Genomic DNA, 15,725 nt, shown 5'->3' on the forward strand with positions numbered 1-15,725 from the left:
GTCTGTTGTGCTGGTGGATGAATAAGCAGTCAGCTGAGGTTTGTGCGTTCAGCGGTGGGAGTGTGTAGATGTGAGTCATCTGTCTTGGAAAACTATTGCTCACTGTATTTAGGAGTGCATGTAGGTGGTGGCTGAAAAGAGTAAACATGGTGTCATAATGGTCAGTTTAACACCAGCAACTAGTCGCAGTGACTGACATGTTTCGCATGTTCAAATATGAATATATGTGTTTGCACAATTTTAGCAAAAAACCTACTTATCATATTACATTATCGTTCATTCCTTAGATTTTCCATTCAAAAAAAAAAAAAAAAAGTCCGCCCCTGTGCCTTAAAATAAAAAAAAAAAGCCAAGACCAAATTTCCATCATCATTGCTAAGAAATATTCCGTCACAGTTGGTAATAAAAAAGAAGAACTGCTTGGAAACTAAGTCTAGCATTTCCCACATTATGAATGAAGCGAAAGAAGGTCTAAGAATTTGCGTATGTCTGCGTTTGTAAAAAAAAAACAACCAACAGAAAAAACAAAAGCAAAAAAAGAAAAACAACGTCCAGGCAGAGGCTGTATGACAAACCCCTTGGCCCCACATCTCAGACAGGAAACAATGACACCAATCAGGAAGTTAGTGACAAACCGTCACCAGGGAAAATTTCCCCGACTAGTCATTCATAAATTTAAAAAAAAAAAAGCTTAATCCAAATCAAAGCCATAGCTCTTTAGTTTTATCTCAGCATGATTTACTCAATACTCAAAGTCATGTGGATGTCTGACAGATAAACATACCTTTGCAAATCTAAAACACACAAAAGTGTTGAAATCTAAAAGGTAAAAATAAAAAGTCATACATAAAAGGAAGGTCTTTTGGCTTTTTGGACTGCAATATTTCTTAGAAATACTTTCAAAAACAGGACTTAAAAAACTATGACTTCCATTATTTCTGCATTAAATTAAATGAGAAATAAAATCATCTTGGTTAAATTAAATAAGAAATTAACGTTAACAAAAAAAAATACGGAAAATATTCAGTGATAAGGATTGACTGTAATTAACCACAAATGTTATATCATTCAGGATTGTTATTTTTCAGTTGGTTTCAAGAAAGCAGAAATAAATTTGTGTTCATAATTTTGAATTTTCAATATTCTCTAGAAATGAAGGAAAGTCTGGATTGTAACTTTACAGGTATGTGGTGTAGATAATGAGCCATTTTGATACAATGCTCTGAAATAAAACTGGTTTTATGCCAGAGCAATATTCACATTTGTGAAGCTCTGACTCAATGTGGGCACATATTTATTTATTTAAATATTTATTTATTCATTCTTAACATCTCAGTTGTTAAGTGTTCGAGAGTTGCTTTTTTAATTTCATTGTATTTTAGTCATGCACAATGACATTAAAAGAAATTCTGCTTCTGAAAATGGATGTTTGAATACTCTTAATATTTATTCCTATTTCAATATAAGTTTTAGAAAACATTGGGATAACATTTAAGCTTATATTAATGTGTTAGAGATAGTCAATTGGTTGTAAGAGACTACTGTTGGTTTGAGTCAACTTGCAACATCCCATTCACGCTATAGCATTGCAGTTCTGTTTGAGATCATTTAAGTATTTTGTTCTGTGCAACTTCCTCTTGCATTACAGTAAAGACGGTTACTGTAAGCGTACTTCAAAGAGACTATGCCTGCTCCAACGTTAATCCACTGTGACACTCATTTCATCTGAGCCAGACAGGCACTGTTAGAGCGCAGGCAAGAAGCTGAAAGACCAGATCTAAACAAAGCTACATCTTCTTTAATAATCCTCTGAGAAACCTCATTTGACAGAGATGGACTTCAAAGTGCATATACCCGTGACATCATGTTGAACCGCTCCACCCAGCAGATTGTGACAGTCGTGAGCTTTTAAGACCGTACAGAGGAACTACGTGCTGCTTGACTTCAAATCATGTAACAGGATGACTAGACTATTCAATAAGGAGAGGAGAGGGTGAGCTGGAGAGGCATTAATGATCGTTCCAACAAAGCTAACCAGAAGATGTTATTGTTGCAAATTACTTGTGTTGAAGTGTAGCAAAGGGAAGGTGGTGCTGGAAATTGGAAATGGTATTGGTGGTGCTGAAAAGTTCAAAGGTAGTCAAGCATTTTAATGTCAGTCCTTTTCATTTTAGGGTTGTGTAAAATCTGTAAAAAGGAAGAGAAAGGTTCAAAGTGCTTCATGTGCTAGTAGCCAATGCCAAAATTACAACTAAAAATGTGATCCTAATATAGTAGTCTTTTTTACATCCTCCTTCACCTTAGTCACTGCCTTAAACTCTGTTTTAAAACCTTAGACATTTTCACAGGATTCTTACAATAATGGAAAACACCTACAGTGAGAGACTAATGACAGATGTCACATTGTGGCAGTGTTATGTCACCTCGAAGAAATCCATAAAAAGCACACTCGTCTAGCACTTCTGAAAAAAGAGAACATGACAGCTTTCAGTATGTGAAATCAGTTTCCAAGCAACTGTTTCTGCTCAGTGCAACCCCCTTTAAAGACCACAGAAATGTTAAACTCTGTTTCCACAATGCAAACATGACACCAGATCATTTACAGGCAGATTTGGGTACCTTTAGAAACTTCAAATACATTTTTATTGTCGAATCTCACATGTATATTAAACTAGGGTAGTCACTTTTTGGGCCAGAAGAAAGTCAAGGTTTAAAAAGCTAGTTTTGAAGGTAATAACACTTTAATCATATCACTCCTCTGGTTTAAATCCAAGAGAACGTACTGCAGTGAGCAGAGTTTGATGAGGGATTGCCGTCCCTCACCTGCTTCTGGGCAGTACTACCCAGGTCACTCATTTCTCTGGTAAACAACAAATAGCCTGCAGTGGGACAACACTGCAGGGCAGCAGTGACATTCTGATATAAAACAGGTGCAGAAGGCTGAGAAAACAACTATGATGTCCGTACAGATAAAGTTTTATCAGTTACTTATACATATACATCTGACTGACAATACAGCTACAGTCCTCATGTATAGTAGCTGAGGAGGAGTTTGCTGGAGTGTAAAACAGAGTAAAATATTTCACTCTGTTTTGATATGACTTGTTGAGAATCCAGCGTGAAACCATTTGATCGTGTAAAGCAAAAGCAAAAAAGGTTGATTTTTCGCTTTATAAACTATGGCGCTTTGTTTTAAATATACTACTTACTAGAATTTAGCTGAGATCTTCCCTGCTCTCAGCCACAGAGTTTTTCTTTGAGCTGGTAATTTCAAACAGAAATTTCAAAATGAAACAGGCAGTTTCATTTTGAATATAATTTTAAACACTTAGATTGCAAGAAAAAACCTAAATCTGTTAGATGTGTTCAACATTTCATTGATCTAACAGCTTCACAAGTCATGTTCAAGACAAAAAATGACCTTTTTTTTTTTAAAAGTGAGTACACCAAATGTATAATGCATAATTAATTTTATCTTCTGGCTCTGAATGTAGTTTTTTTAACAAATCTAATCTGCAAGTGTGATGTTCCACAGTGCATGATTCACCTCAAAGATACCAGTGAGGAGAAACACTGAAACAACATGCAGTACCAACATGAATCTCTCCATGACTTCAACTTTCAGGATTTTCACACCTCCTTCAGGGAGGAAGGTGAAAACAAGGGACTGGGAGATGATTCAGGAGAACGGAAAGTCTCTTATAAAGAATGTTTGGAGTGCAGATGAAAGGTATAAAGTAGTAACCGCCACAGAGAAGAGCTAAAAATAAAAGAAAAGGAAAGAAATAGACGTGTAAAATTGTGATACAATGTGTGACTGTGAAGTGTGGAGCCGAGTGGGCCATGTGTCCACAATAAGCCTCTGTTTTTTGGAAAGAGTGTGTGCATGTTGGTCTGTGTGTGTGTGTGCCATCAAGGCCAGTCCCGTGCCCTGCACAAACACTGCCCTTGTGCTGCCCTTGCCCTGCCAGCTTGGCCTTACAGACAAACACACACAGAGAAGGGGGAAAAATAAAAACACCAAACAGCGGCTGGGAGGGAGCGCTGGGGTCACATGGGGATGCTCATGTTCTCCGCTGTGGGATCTGCAGCTTCAGGCGGTTCCCTCACACCTTCAACAGCTCCCGCATATACAAACACAGTCAAAGGGGTCAAAGTCTAAAAATATGTTGCTTTATTAGACTACAGGTAGATTAAATTCAGCAGTCTACATCTTGTAGAACCACTTTTTACTGCAGTTTCTGCTGCAGCTCTTCTCAGGTGTGTCTCTACCAGTTTTGTTTATTCTGCTTTGCAAGATAACTCGAGCTTTATCTCACTGGGTAGAGTGTGACTACTGGTGTAGTCACCAGTAGTCACCGTGACATGGCAGACATATTTGTAAGCCATGTCACAAATATGTCTTAATTAAACAGGTTTGGACTTTGCACATATCCTGGTGTTAGCCATTTTAATGCTCATTTCAAGTCATTTTTCTCATGGAAGAAGAACCTCCAAAATCACAAGAAATTTGAATTCATTGACAGGTTTTCTTCAGTAAAATGGCCTTTATTTACTTCCACCTAACTTCTCATTAACATTTTACAAACTGTCCCACAACATGAAGGAACCTTAGAGTACAGAGTTGGATGCTACTTGTTTTAGAGCTCTATGCTCCTTAATAGACAGAACCAAATGCCTTCAAAAAAAGCTGCTGTGATTGATTTTTTGTAAGACAAACAATAAAGATTCTTTTTTATTTCGGTACGTTATTTCAACCCCAATTAACTATATTATTAGGTAGCTTCTGAAGGCAGTTGGTTGAAGTGGTAGTTATTTGGATGTATATGAATAAAGTATGCTACTATAATATACTCTATTTTGGTCCAAAATTCACACTAAATATATTAAAAGTTGTGGTTGTAGTGTGTCAGAAATGAATAATAAAGTAAAACCTCAGGGGTATGAATAGTTTTACAAGGCAGCTGGTTTAAAGCAGGCAAACCTAGCTGATATTTGTGATAGCTGCTCTGGAGAACTGGACACTATGCAAACTCTTCTCACAATCACAAGATTATTCAAATTAAGCCTATATTTGTACTCCCATTACAAGGAAGAAGAAGCTTTGCAGCTATGGCACACATATGCAAAATTCACCAAGCCAATCTGATTCTGTGAAAGTGGGGATGAGGAAATACAAATGTAGGCATATCTGACATTTTTCTAAAAAGTTGACTCCAAGTACCTTTGACTTCAAAAACAAAGTCTATTTGTGACAGAAGTAGGTACTTCTTTGTTGCTTCATTCTAAAAACAGTATTAGTAGAATAGCTGGAGTGCTTAGGCAGAAGCTCCATCCATCTTCAGCATCCAATAGATGAGAATAAAAAACACAGGCAGGACTTGGTGCAGAGAGAACTTCCTACTTGAAACAACTGCGTTGTACACCGTTCACAGGGCAACATAAAAGAAAAAAAGCCATTATTCCATAGGAGACAATACCTTTTTTTCCTCTCCATCTTTTATAAACCCCGACAAAGAGGAAACATTGAATAGCTATTATTGGAATATGGCCACTTTTTTCCTAACAATATTTTCCCATTTAAGCTGCTCATGAGGAAATGAACATCTTGTGACAAAATCCCCTAAAAGAATGAACATAAATACATTCCAGCACCTGCAACATTAGTCATTTGAATTGCTATGATCACACACTAAAATTAACATGACATCTACTTGAGTTTGACAATTTCTAAAAACAAATAAGACAAAGTGGGTCCTTTTATGGACGACTTGGTCAGATGCAACACATATATTTTCTTCTCTCTTCATAGCATATTTTTTTGACTGATGAATTCAATATTCATTCATTCATTCAATATTCATTGAAGCATATTGATGAATGAGCAAAAAACATTGTTGTGGTTGAAGAAATGCAAAATTTAGACAGACAGTGAATAAATTATGGAAATGTACATTTTCCATACACCATCTTCTTTTTAAAAATCCACTCAGAGCTTGAAAAAGTTTTAATCAAATTATAGACTTTTCCACAGTGCATAGAAATTCTCTAAAATCCAAAATAAATCCAATGTGACAAATCCATTCTCGATGGGTCAAGAAAAAAAAACAAAAACATTAGAATTTCGCTCCTTTCTAAATCAACCGTAAAGGTACGAAGTAAACACAAACCCTGTCCCTGACATGACATCAGAAATAAACTTCCTGGTTATTGATGTGTGCCAGCATTCCAGGAAATAGTAGCTGCTTAATGCAAACTAATAAAAGCCCAAACAGACTCATTTGAAGTAAAGAGCCATTTCCTCTACTTGATTTGCATGGTGCTAGTAAAACAAAGTTGTGGTTACATTTCCAATGTCAAACATAGGGAAGCAGATCAACAATGTACTTCAGTTAATTGCAAGATTAAAGGGAGGAAAAGGGATTGCCTCCAGCATTAACACGTTTTAATGCACATTTCTGCTGCTGAAACTTAATAAATGGTATACATTTACAAGAAAACCTAGAAAACAACACAGCATCACAGCCAGAGCAAGTAAATGCAACACGATCAGGGTTTTGAATACATCTTCTTATTCGAAACCTTGCAGAAACTGAGAAGGAGAAATATATCGCCAAAAGCTGTGTTTGTATAGAGAAGGGTAAGGCAGGCTTTGAGTAACTGTGAATTATAATGTGGACACTTCAAAAATAGGATGTTTGAAAATACATATCACACAAATATCAGTCAAAGAGCAGAGCCTTTGACTGAATCATGACAGAGCGGAAAGACTGAAAAGAAATGGACAAAAATAACAGCAAGTATTTCTGAGTACAGCAGAGATGGATCCCACACACTGATTTCTCAGCCGTGGTGTCCTGGCATCTTGGCATGATGTTGTTTATCCTCTGTACAAACAAATGGGCCACACATTGGCACTGAAGGACACACGCCTGGAGACGCAAGGCATTTATGGGCTTCAGCAATCATTCTGCTGCCGAGTTGAGTGGAAATACACTCCTGCAGTAAATGACACTGTGACATCTGTCGCTTCCAAGTCGCATACCCTCCTATCTATCTGAAATGAAAAGACTTCGAACACACCACTCTGCAGGTTTCTGTATAACCCATAACGCAGGAAAAGCTAATGTTCCCTGAGAAGGATCAGAATAGTGCATGTTTTTTTGGGCAGTCTACATAAAATAAGGCATACATTTGGTAAACGGCCTTAGTTTACATCTATAATTAGTTCATGGCAGCACAGCTTGTTCCATTCTCTGGCTGCAAACATAGCAAAATCTATTCTATGCTATAATACTTCAGGTAGTGAAGTCAATGCTATAAAGATAATGCCAACCAACAAACGGGCTGAAGGGCAGGGTTTCCTAGGATTGTGTTAGTGTAAGGGTTACGACTGCTCGGTTTTCATGCAAGCAAATGAAACAACACTTAAAAAGGTCATTTCAGTTGAAGGCAGGAAGCAAATGTGACCTCCATTTAGCTCCATAGGCTAAATAATTAAACCTGCATGGCTGCATTCATTTCGGTTTCTCTGCAGCAGCAACAAAACAATGTTGGAGGAGCGATCAGTGGCGGAAGACAGAGCAGCATGAATAATTGGATCAAGCTATTTTTCCACATGCGAGTAGGAGTGCAGGAAGAGGGGAGATAAACAGAGCGCAGGTGGGAGGCATCTGTACTGATTATTGGTGGTTATTGGCCACCTGCGCTGACTGGGAGAACAAAATGTGGTTATTATCCTGACAGCTGTCAAAGCTGCTCTCACTGCACCACATATAGTAAGTCTGAAACTTAACCAACTTTTTATTGTGAAAGCAGAAGAGCATAAATGTAGAATATGCATCTGCAAAGCTAAGCTGAGTTTCTGTTTGTATGCCTTCTTTCAGCAGAAATATTTTTCATTTTGATGAATTTGGTAAGGTTAAACACACTGAAACACAACTTCAGCTATTCTTACACACTGAAACACAACTTCAGCTATTCTTACATTGCGACTAATAAATGTCACTCAGTTACATTTACCTCCATTACATTTAATAATGGAGCACCACAGGGCTGTATGCTCAGGCCCTTCCTCAATCTCCTCTTTGCACAAACATGTAAACCCACTAGAACTAAACAATATGTCATGTAGTCCTTTGTAATATTGACATAAGGACTGTGTGGGGAGCAATAACCGCTGACTAATCATATTCAAATGTCGGGTATTTTGCATCCCAGTGTAATATTAGGTAACTGGACATTGCCTTGGAGCTTTAAATATCCACACCTGACACAGAAGATGGTGCATAAGATGATAAAGGTAAGTGCTGCATTTATTGCAGCTAATGCAATCATAATAATATTCACCAATATCACCACTGGAAGATTTTCCAATATTGCTCAACACTATAATACATCCATGAATCCAACGTCATCAACTTTGCTAAGTTTTATCGTAACGAGGATGCATCAGCATTGGTTGTAATCCTGCAAAACTTACCCAAAACTATAATGTGCTGAGAAACTTCCACACATTCCCTATCTGTCAGGCCAACGCCAACTCTCCCAGATTCCAGCTAAGCCAGCATGCAGTTCTACTTTTTCAACTTTTACACTGTACCACATAGGCTCACACACACCCTCCCCTGCAGCATTGTATGCAAAATAGGTCAAGATAACTACAAGAACCAGCCTGCTCGCACACAGACACATGTTTTACCTGCCGTTTCCTAGAGTCACTTATTTCCTGCGCCTCCGCTCCTCTCCGGGGCCGTCTGAACAGATTCTGGGACACTGCATCTGATGGATGAGGAGGCAAAACACAAGGAATGTTAGAGAAAGAGGAGGGGGAAACAAACCGAAGGGACACAAACAGGGCAGGACATGTGGGAAAGTACAAGCTGAGCACAAATAATGCATACCTGATTAGTTCTGTGGTCCCAGCTGCCCCAACAGAAGTGATAAGGCAACAGAATAACTCCCCCCTGACTCCTTACAGACACCTAATCATCTTTTGCTTTTGCTATCTGGATCATAGTGGAGACACCTTCAGAGATTGGAAGATGTATTATTAGCTCTGTATACATGCGTTTTATTATTTAAACAGCTGGGTCACAAGCCAGAAACTTCTTTTAAACTATGTGTGAAAATCTGTTGCAATATTTTGAGACTTTCAACATTAGATTTGTTTGAGAAACATTTTCAATACTTTTAGCCTTGTAATTCTGATTCACACTTTAACTGAAGTTATCTGAGTCATTGGAAGCACCGAAAACAGAACTTTATAAAACAGATGGAGGTGGAAGTGTGAGTCATAACTAAAAGATTTGAATTATTTTAGAAGTCAAAATGAAAGTCTGACTCGAACCCTGTGCTCAATTCTGACACATGTGAGGAGCACTTTTTTTTGAGAGAGGAACTAGGATTTAACATTTAAAAAGGTTCTTTATGAAAAACTGAGAAGGATTTTAAATTTTGCAATGGAACAGAATTGAAAAACTAAATGGTCTGACTTCCTTGGGTGCCTGTGGACTTCATGCAAGACCCAGGACCCGTTTACAGAGGGAATACAAATATAGACCATGCTTGTTGTTCTGAGCCTTCCCTCAACTGGCCCTGTGGTTTGTTCACATTTAGATTTCATATTTCTGCCTCTTACACCCTCTTCCAGTGAAAGCATCAACACAACATCAATTCCCATCTTCGTAGTTGGTCAATCAGCCTGTGATCAAAATTTTACTGATCCTTAGGAGAGGATATTATTGTTTGTTTTTCCTGTTGCATTTGGAAACTAAAATAAATTTTACCCAAAGCGTCTGGATTTCTTACAGTCTGTTGACGTAAGTAACATTACTTCACTTTCCTGTTTTCTTTAATTAAAGGCATTTTTTCCTTCAATTGAAAAAGCAAATAACACAGTTACCATTAGTGTTGGTAATACCAACTACGCTAACTACAAAAATAAGACGCAAACACGCAAAATGTAACGCGAGTCATCTTTTTGCCTCTGACAATTTTGAATGCAAATATGGTTGAAGTCTAGATTTTGAGACGTGGAAGAAATCTGTGCCGTTATCCAATTAGATCATATTTAGTTGGGTACATCTGCCCAGTAACCTAGAAGATTTTATTATAAAAGCGATGGACAGACACAAATTGTGGTTTAATTTTGCAATAAATATTTTGTTAAAATACTTCCATTTTCAATGTTGAGATCAGAAATGAGTCCAGATCTCTGATTGGTGCATTTCTTAAGACACAATGAGGCTTATGTGCACTAGAATGCTGACTTTGGTTAATGCAAGAACAACAAAGTCCTTAACAACAAGAGCATGGTGAAAGTTTAACCAGAGTTCCGCAGGATATGACAATTAATAACTTGGAAAACTCAAATTAAAGGTTTGTGTCAGTTAATATTCACATCTCATTTCCAAAAGACTAAATGGAAAAGGTAGTATGACTGTAGTAAACTTTACGCATGACGACAAAGGACATGACCTACAGAAGGTACTTTATGAAACAATGCCCAGGGCAGTCCATAAGCCCCAGCAGGAATTTCTGCTGGCAGTTCAAAGAGCCAGTGGTACCAAAATCAAGATTTGACCCAAGAGATACGGAAAACAAATATGTCATGGGCAAAAAAAAATACAAGCTGATGACATGCAACACACAGACTGATTGAGGCCAGTAAACTTCCTGTTTTCCCCCAGTGGTTAGGATGCTCTATCTTTGTTTATCAGGGTGTGACACAGAGAGGCTCACGAGAATAAATGGAAAGAGTCTGGTGGTAAAAGAGGTTTCATGTACAAGTGTGAGGGTATGCTGTGAAGAGAGAAAAGGAAGACTTCACAGAAAAAGGCAGGTTTTACCAAGAAAATATCAAGGGAAGGAATTTATGTTTGCTTCACACACAGCTACAGCGGAGCAGCACAGAGGGTGAGCAGTTCCAGGAAGTGTGTTGTTTTAACAAGGATAAAACCTCCGGCCAGAGATGGTCAATGTTTAACTCTCCCTGTCTTTATTCAACAAAAACGTACCACATGATCTACTGAGAACGAGTGAGTGAAAGAGTCACAGAGATTTTCGGGGAACATTCTGGTGCGAGGACAGACGGGGGATTCACTACGCAGCCGCTCAGAGATGACGTCTGTTGCTGGAGGCTAAACCCAAACTTAGCTCAGCTAAAGTGTGCAAGAAAAAACTTCACACCAACGTCAATGCTTTTTAGTTTTAGACAGATCTGTTCAAACAGCAATTTGGGGTTTGGTTCCACAATCCCAGGCGCTCTGAAAGCACACAAAATTAGATAGAAAATGGGATTTGTAGTTGAATGTTTATCATGGACTAATGATGACTAGGCTGCAGAAACTACATTTACCCATAACTAAAATCTCCAAGAGACTCCTTCAGACAACGTCTTACATCAAAGTTGTTTTCTGCAGTTGGACCAAACATGTTTTGGCATGTTTAGGGTTAAGGTAATGTTATAATTTGACCTACAACTTTCTTCTTAATGAATGTAATAATGTTTTGCAGCAGCTTAGCCAGAATATGTGCAGACAGCTAAAGATTTGGGTGATGGCAAAGAAGCTTTCCAATGTAAAAGAGTTGAAACTCAAAGATAAATTGCCAAAATACCAGTGGAAAAATGCAAAACACAGCCCAGCAACTATAAAAAGGTTTGACTGCAGTAATGTCAATAGATACAGCACTCATAAAACGTTAGGGATTTTGACCTGAGGGCCGTCCTTCAAGACGAGAGGAATGTCATGCTTCAGCGGACAATCAGTCAACTTGTGAAGAACATGACAAGCTGGAACTGATACTCAAAGGCACATATTTTTTTGACATACTGTTAGCTTTTGTTTCAGTACAGAGTTGAGAAAATTATTGCATGCTTATAGTTAAATGCCCCGATGCCATTATAGCATCGTCACACCTGCTTATGTGTGTCAAGTTTGGGGATTCTATTGCCTTCTGGTGTGTGTCGTTTATTACTATTATTATAATAATGACAAAATGTCAATATTTAGCATCTTGATCGTGAAACTACATCAACTGTGAGCATTAATGGCAGTGAGAATGACCAAGATTTGATATCTCAACTTACATACATGTACTTTGGCAAATCTCTTCACTTAGTATAGATGAGATTATGTACCTGATGTTTGTTTAAAATAACATTTAAATCGACAACAAAACGTAAAAATTAGGTAACAGTAGTAGGAAAACAAGTAATAGAGCACTGATTATCGACATGGATGCCAAGAGTAATGCCTCATAACATTTTGATGCCTTCATTCAAATGTCTGTCACCATCATTAGTAGCACATACCAAAGTGAGAGTCTTATTTTTCTATGGTCTTTTCTCTTCCACCATGTAACCTCACACTTAGGACTAACACCCTTCCCTTCCTCCACCCATCCTCTGCTTCAAGAATGTAAAGAATGCACAATCCTAAAATGACTGAAGATTCATCGCTGCCCAAGACTCGGACTGCTCCTTACCTTCGAGGCTCTTATCAGAGAATGTGCCTTGCTTTTTATGGCATAGATCATGTGGGTAACCGATGTTCTAGTTAGCAAATTTTGAACTATAAAAGGCCATGAAGTGATGATTTTGTTATTCAAGCCCTGAGGCTTGCATAATAATGTGGCTTAGGGCATCTCCCTGCATGAAACTACACCATTGTCACCTTCATTTAACTTGCAAAGAGAACCTCAGAGACAACTCAGAAACACAGTACATTTGTCAATAAACTGTTCAAAATACAATAAAATAAAATAAAAAAACAAAGCATATTTATTCTGAGAAAAAAAAAGATCAACTACAACATGGTTTATGGACATAGAAGTTAATCAAGATCTACTTGTACAGGATCAACCTAAACATGTTTCCTCGTCTTAAAATAGGATGAGATGCGAGATAAGATGTACAGTTAGCCTGATGAGTTTGAACTTGCAAAAGTCAACGTGCTCATACACACATTTCTTACATCTCCAAACCAAACGTGGCCATTGCATTTTCACTGTGCATCACCGCTGGCTCGCCACAAACAAAAGACAACTGTCTGTCCGGTTCTAAAAACAACACACACCCGCTCATTAGCCCAGTGTGGTGTTTATAACCCTCCATCACTGAAAACCACGAGTAAGTCACACACAAATGAGTTTTACTGTTGGAAAATCTGAAGTTTTCACACGACAGCTCTAGATGTGTGAAAATCCAAGTCTTTACCTACTTCTTCCTTCCTTTCTCTTTATTTAGCTACTAGCTTCAGCCTCTATTAATAGCTGCTATTGTAAAGTTGGCCTTCAGTGGGTGGTGTGCAAGCATGGCTGTGTGTGAACTCCAAGGTTTTTCTACCCTGCTGTAAATCAGTCACCTTTCAGCTGCATGACAGATCAAAGGTCCCGGGATGTGCTACAGGTGATCAGACAGACCAGGTACACCAGCACTACCGCACATAACCTCCCCAATACATTACAAGACCAGTCAGGGGTCATCCACTTTACTATACACAAAAGAAAAAAGAAATGAGGAACAGGCAGAAAAACTGCACGTTGATACGACATCATCAGAACAGCAGGAAACTGACGACATACTTAGTTAGCTCAATGCATTTCAAAAAAAGGCAACAACCCCAATCTGTTTTGTTATCTTACATTAGATAAGACACAAATAAGTAGAGGCTGAATAGTTCACCACTGCAAGTATATTTCCATGTGAATGCATGCATGCATTCATATGGAAACCTTCCATAGAAGTCAGAAGGGTAAATAGTTCCAAAGTACTTCATATCAAATGCATTTTGTTTTTTGCAGTTAAAGGTCCTTCTTCTGTAAAGGGAGCAGGTTTGCCAGTTTATTCATTGTCAAACCATCAAAATGCCATCATTGAAGGAGAATATTCTCAAATCTAAAACCTCCAGACAATTTCCAATCTCCCACCAACTTAAACCGGGGGAATTAGCTTATGCTGGACAACTTGCATTGGAATAAACCAGAACACTTCTGGAATGAAAGTCCTTTGAAGATAAGAGAACAAAGTGGAGATGACACTGAACCAAACAATACATCAGTACAAATATCTAATCTCAACTGTCACACAGAGTGACGGACGTGTTAACATGTGGTTGTTTTGCAACCACTGGGATTTTTTAAATGCCACCAACTCTATCATGAACTCTACTGTGTAGCAATGCATCTTATTGCATTTTAATTATGCATTTTGTTTCTAAACAATTGAGAATTAAGATTTACTTTCCACTACATTTACATACATGCTAATCAGAGAAAACCTGTAGAAACTGGAATGTTTAAGTATTCGCAGAAGTCTGATTAAATCCTGGATTAATTTGAATGATTTTTACATCAAATTTGTTTTAAGTATAAGCTACCAAACTGAGACATCCTCTACAACATTAAAAGCCATTCCTTTTCAGATAAACGGTTAATGTTTTAGATAAAAAGAAAGAGAAGAAGAAAAGGGGAAGAAAAGAGGGTGGGATCGAGTTGTCTGCTGTGGGAACAATAAACTTTTAGCAATAAACACCAACTGTTTTATTCTTATTCTATTTAATCTGTCCTACCCTTTTAATTTGTTCTTAGAAAGCATAAAACAGAAGATTTATGGGCAAAAGACTGGATATAATGAGACCGCTCATTTCAGCAGAGCACATGTCTTTGTTTTCCACTTGAGTCCAAAGTGAAATATTCCAAAACTCAGCTATGTGCATCAGCAGTTTTGTCAACATCAGGAGAGCTTTTGGGTGGCACTAATTGTGTGAGGAAATGTTTTTTCAGGAACTGTCACAGAGCCTGATGACTTTCTAGGAGAAGATAAACAATCTTCCATGAGGAATACTAAGAAAAGATTTATCAAAAGATACACCGCCTTGAAAAGCAATTCTAACCCTTAAATTTTTCATCTGCATTCGTTCCCATTGAGAGTAGAGACTTTGTAGAGACTTCTGTCTATGTATTTAAAGTTGCAGGTGTTCTGGAATAATGTCTCAACCACTGCTGTCAAGCTCATTGAAGTTGGAGTCTGTGAACACCATTTTTAATAATTATCATAGATTCTCAGTAAGATTTTGGTCTTTACTTTGACTAGGTAATTTAAACTCCTGAATAAGACTTAATGAACTTCCAGTGTCTAAAGACACTGGAATGGAGACACAGGATGGAGCTTCTAACAGGCTCCATCCTGATTCTAATCATCTCTGAGCAGTTTCCCAGTTCCTGATGAAGAAACAGATCCCCCACAGCATGATGCTGACACCACTATGTGTCACCAGGGTACAAACTGTAATTACTAAAAAAGTTAAGGCACAAATTCATACACAACCATGTCAACTTTTAACTAGGGAATAAAACTAATTAAAAGGCAATGCATCTTTTTGGTTTCACTTCACATTTATACAGGCTATTACATAAGACCCACAAAAAATATGTTGAGATTTCATGATAAAATGGAAAACGTTAAAGGAATGGAACAGCTTTTCAAGGGACTGGAGATGATTTTACATTTTGTAACCCAATAACATCCCTCAACAGAACCAAGAGCCTGTAAAATCTATGGGGCTCCTGTATGGGAATCAGTTTTATCACGCATTTATAACATGTACTAATCAAAAAGATGAAGTACTTTAGACTTTTTCACACTCCAAATGCCACCACCCCTTTCTATATGTGCAAAGCGCACACAGAGACACAGAGATGTACATAATCATAAAATATAT

General features: G+C 37.8%; 1 protein-coding gene across 1 annotated transcript in view; it reads right to left on the reverse strand.

Annotated features, from left to right (window-relative positions):
• Positions 1-8,804, reverse strand: part of pik3cb (phosphatidylinositol-4,5-bisphosphate 3-kinase, catalytic subunit beta) — a 45,576-nt gene extending 36,772 nt beyond the window's left edge. The window contains exon 1 of the mRNA XM_007555964.2: positions 8,702-8,804. The gene's annotated coding sequence lies outside the window, so the exon portion shown is untranslated. The remainder of the gene's footprint in view (positions 1-8,701) is intronic.
• Positions 8,805-15,725: the final 6,921 nt, after the last annotated feature.

This window comes from Poecilia formosa, unplaced genomic scaffold (assembly GCF_000485575.1).
Source record: "Poecilia formosa unplaced genomic scaffold, Poecilia_formosa-5.1.2 Scaffold74, whole genome shotgun sequence".
NCBI classification, from domain to species: Eukaryota; Metazoa; Chordata; class Actinopteri; order Cyprinodontiformes; family Poeciliidae; genus Poecilia; species Poecilia formosa.